Raw genomic sequence first — 5,012 nt, 5'->3', positions numbered from 1 at the left:
CATGTGTATTTATAGTCAAGTCTAAGTAACTAGAATTCTGATATTTCCGAAATCCCCTTGAATAAGTATCAACATGTTGGTTTGACTTGGTATTTCCGGATCTTAAGCCTCATGAAATCATTTTTTCGTTGAGAATGAGTTTTATGTTGACCATTTCTGAAAATGTGAGAAAATAAACAAGAAACATATATGCTAAATTTTGTTAAGAAATAATAATAATAATAATGATAATAATAATAATAATAATAATAATAATAATAATAATAAGGATCCTGACATATGTTTCATGATGTTCAAATATCATTGAGATCCCGGGATCCTGGATAGGATTGAGGATCTTAGCTCTAACACTCTTGTTAATCATGTTAACTCTAATAAAATACTTACAAAAATTAAATTGTAGGAAATCCATATCTTAATTACTAATCCGATTATTCTCCTATAAATTGTTACGTAATTATTTTTTGAGTTCTTCTAAATTGGAGAGTAGTAAGTTGGCACACCTATCCCTTATATAGTATAAAATATGATTGGTTCATTCTTTTCAGCCATAAGCATTTGTAAAATTTCATCCATGATAGTCCTTAATAAAAATACAAATTACTCATTAGTCAGACCATAATCGATTTACTTCATTTATATTTAAGAGTCCATTACTTCATTTGTAGTGAATTTAATCAGGAGCCTCAAATTTGATTTAAAACCTGGATGCAAAACAGAAGTTACGTGCACAAGGAAAGGAAACCACCGATATTGATTCAACTGAGGTCACCAATAGCTCAGTTTTTGAAACTTTTTTGCAGCCCAGAATGATCATATCTGTCTCCCTTCTCGATCTTTCCTTTGTAACTCCCTCTCTTTTTTCCATCAGCGCACAAATTGTGGTCAAATTAGCGGAAACAAATAGGAAAACCTAGGTCGTTGTACACCCAAATTGTTAGAAATATTATTCATCAAACCACCATGATTAGTTAAGTATCTACAAACAGAAGGAAATACTTACAAACACATATTAAAACTACACCAAGATCTATCTGTTTTCATGACTCATGAAGTTTTATACAAAAGATGATAATTATATATAAACTAACTCCTAATTTTCAATTGTTCCCTTTCCCTTTCCTTGGTTTACGTTTCCTGTAATCCACAACCACATTCACAAAATAAGAATAAACTTCACGAGTAATTTAACCATACATTATCACATCATTATCATATAATCATATTCGTCATTTTTAACTTAATGTTCTACAAAATAATGCCAACCTATAACTCATTACGAGGCCTCCATATTATTTGAAAATTTTCATAACACTCATATATAACTACAACACATACACCCTTCTCTTGGCATATTTTTAACTTACCAGACTTATAGCCATTATAAGTCATGCTAAAATACTCATTTTGTTATATTAATGTAACCACATATAGGAACGTAAATATATTTATATAGCTCTAAACAATACAACACAATACATAGTGTGAGTTAAAGTTATACTACTCACCTTGATTAGGTTGACAATAGCTTGTTCCAATTCTGTGAGATCTCGTTCCAAGTTTTGTTTCATCGAAGCCTAGTCAATAATACAACTCTTAAGTGTTATGACGCGTTCATAATCAATAACACTACAACATAGCTCCAAAATACTCAATTATGTGTAACAAAATATCAAATACTCAATTTATTCATGTAATTAGAATTGATCATCTTTGTATCCTTAATAGACATATTATGAACATAATTCGGCAAAATCACGCAACTTCAATTTCTAGGGTTAGAAATTCATCCTCAAATTCACAAAATTAATTGTTGTTATTACTCTACACACTTAGAATCAAGTAATTACCACTTCTATTTTCTACTACTTATCATAATATTAATATATAATTCAATTGGATTAGGGTTATTAAACCCTAAAGTCGTATTTTCCCTAATTCATAAATTGGTTAACATATAAAACTTACTCTTTATCGAAACATTTCGACTAAATAAACTCATCAAAAATCAATGATCCGACTGGAGATGACACCGGTCATCGAAAATGATAGGGGTGAACCGAAATTCATAACGCACCCAGATACACTCACATACACACACTCGACAGGCCCTAGTGGCTCTCTCTCTCTCTCTCTCTCTCTCTCTCTCACACACACACACACACACACACACATCCCAAACCTTAATTCCTTAAAATGCTAGTATATAAATGGGTAAAATGGGCAGGGATCATTTCTCTTTCAAGGAAATCTCGATTCAACTGTTCAAAAACAAGAAAGATGCTGGAATTAAGTGTAGCAAAATAGATTTTTTCTCAAATTTTATCAGCAAAATACACCCAAATTTTTAGAAATATGATTCATCAAACCACCGTGATTAGTTAAGTATCTATAGACAAAAGGAAGTAAATACAAACACATATTAAAACTACACCAAGATCTATCTGGTGTCTTGACACATGAAGTTTTACACAAAAGATGATAATTATATATAAACTAACTCCTAATTTTCAATTATTCCCTTTCCTTTGCCTTGGTTTACGTTTCCTGTTATCCACAATCACATTTACAAAATAAGAATAAACTTCATGAGTAATTTAACCATACATTATCACATCATAACACGTCGTTATCATATAATCATATTTGTCATTTTTAACTTAATATTCTACAAAATAATGCCAACCTATAACTCATTAGGAGGCCTCCATATTATTTGAGAATTTTCATAATACTTATATGTAACTACAACAACACATGCACCCTTCTCTTGGCATACTTTTAACTTACCAGACTTATAGCCATTATAAGTCATGCTAAAATACTCATTTTGTTATATTCATGTAACGACATATAGGATTGTAAATATAGTTATACAGCTCTAAACAAAACAAAACAATACATAGTGTGAGTTAAAGTTAAACTACTCACCTAGATTAGGTTGATAATAGCTTGTTCCAATTCTACGAGATCTCGTTCCAAGTTTTGTTTCACCGAAACCTAGTTAATAATACAACTCTTAAGTGTTATGATGCGTTCATAATCAATAACACTACAAGATAGCTCCACGATACTCAATTATGTGTAACAAAATATCAAATACTCAATTTATTCATGTACTTAGAATTGATCATCTTTATATCTTTAATAAACATATTATGAACTTAATTAATTCGGAAAAATCACGAACTTCAATTTCTAGGGTTAGAAATTCATCTCCAAATTCACAAAATTAATTGTTGTTATTACTCTACACACTTAGAATCAAGTAATTACCACTTTGTTTTCTACTACTCATCATAATTTTAATATAGAATTCAATTGTTATGATTAGGGTTATTAAACCCTAAACTCGTATTTGCCCTAATTCATAAATCATAAATTGGTTAGCATATAAAACTTACTCTTGATTCTAGAAGTAGTAAACAATACTTTGCTTGCTCCTTCTTAATCTCTCCTTTCTTCTTAAAGATCATATCGAAATCCATTTTTCTTAGATTTTCTCCGCTCTGAAACAAGAATGTGTAGAAAATGAGGGATAAAAGAACTCCCGTTCTTTTTATCTTTTTTTTTTTTTGGCTAAAGAGCATTGCCACGTCGTCACAGCATCAACTCCCCACATCATCGTTTTCTCATTATTTATGACACTTTTGTTCCATCATTAAAAATTCGTCACAAAAGAATATAACATCCTAGCTACTTTCAACCACGTCGTGGTCAGTCTAATATTCACCACGTCGTGGTGCTTCAAAGTACATTTCCCTTAGTATTCATTTTATGTCAACCAAATTACTGCTTCAGTACCACGTCATGACACTACTCTTACCACGTCGTGGTTATTATACTCATTCATGATAGGATTTTTTTTATTTTAACCTTGTCTGCCATATCCCATTTCTTATTACATTAGGTCATTTTAAATTAGAACTTATTAATTTAGTTACACTCTCAAGTTAGGTTATTTCTCAATTATGACATGAGGAAATCTATTCAAGCTCATAATTACGCAACATGACCAAAATACCCTTTCTCGCCTAACACTTTTATTATAACATTTCTTAACTTTTAAACACACACTTGTATATTTTACACTATTGCTACGTGATGAATAATAATTTTCTCAAAATTAAACAAGTGTTACATTAAGCTTGCGTGGTTTGTATGGAAAATAAACAAACCATAATTGGAATGTTGGCAGAAATGGTTCCTAGGATTTGGGAAGGCAAGCATAATAAAGCCTAGGCCTTATTTCTCTTACAAAATTGATTTCCAAAAATTGCATAACACCCCTTGGACGTATAAATTTATTATTATTATTATTATTATTATTATTATTATTATTATTATTATTATTATTATTATCACTTTAACCCCTTTACATATGTATATTGCTTTTTATTTAAATAATTACTTGCCAAACTTAAAATTTAGTGTTTAGTTATTTAATTACTTGTTAGTATTTATCAAGCCCATGTCAAATTTATTAAACGGAAACGATTACACAAACTATGAAAAGTTAAAACAGTTCAAGATCTGATTTCATGCCATTCTTGGTAAACCAAAAGAATAAATATGGTTTTCAAATAAGATTATCAAAATTCTTAATATCACCAAGGATGTATATTTGAATGGATTTTGCCTAACTATCAGTATATGACTAAGTATAAAATTATGAGTGGAGATAATGAAGTTTATGATTTCATCATTGTTGATTTTCTATTAACAAACGTAAATGAATTTTTGAGCTTGTTGTTTGTTTTCATGAAGAATTGATCAGATGAATTTATGATCACCGATAAATCAAAATGTCTACAATATTGGATATTTATATATGAGGGGATTCATGGAGTATTACTATGCTTAGATTGCGGAAGCCTTTGGAAAGACAGTCGAGAATCCTTGAACTGTATTGAAGGATATAAAGAAGTATAAAATGTGGTGAAATTGTCAGAGATCCATGGGGGATTGGATATCTTGGAAGGAAGACAAAGGGAATTCAAAAGAGATTGTTT

General features: G+C 30.1%; 1 long non-coding RNA gene across 1 annotated transcript; it reads right to left on the bottom strand.

The window, feature by feature from the left end:
• Window positions 1-934: 934 nt before the first annotated feature.
• On the bottom strand, window positions 935-3,531 carry LOC145074084 (uncharacterized). The gene is made up of 4 exons (XR_013691692.1): window positions 3,405-3,531; window positions 2,932-3,000; window positions 1,509-1,577; window positions 935-1,137 (listed from the first exon to the last, which is right to left on the bottom strand). It is a non-coding gene; the product is annotated as an uncharacterized LOC145074084 (long non-coding RNA).
• Between the last annotated feature and the right edge of the window lie 1,481 nt (window positions 3,532-5,012).

Source organism: Lactuca serriola, chromosome 9 (assembly GCF_051521515.1).
Source record: "Lactuca serriola cultivar US96UC23 chromosome 9, Lser_US96UC23_V15, whole genome shotgun sequence".
Taxonomy (NCBI): domain Eukaryota; kingdom Viridiplantae; phylum Streptophyta; class Magnoliopsida; order Asterales; family Asteraceae; genus Lactuca; species Lactuca serriola.
Note: the sequence above shows the minus strand (reverse complement) of the source record. Positions and strands in the feature narration are given on the sequence as shown.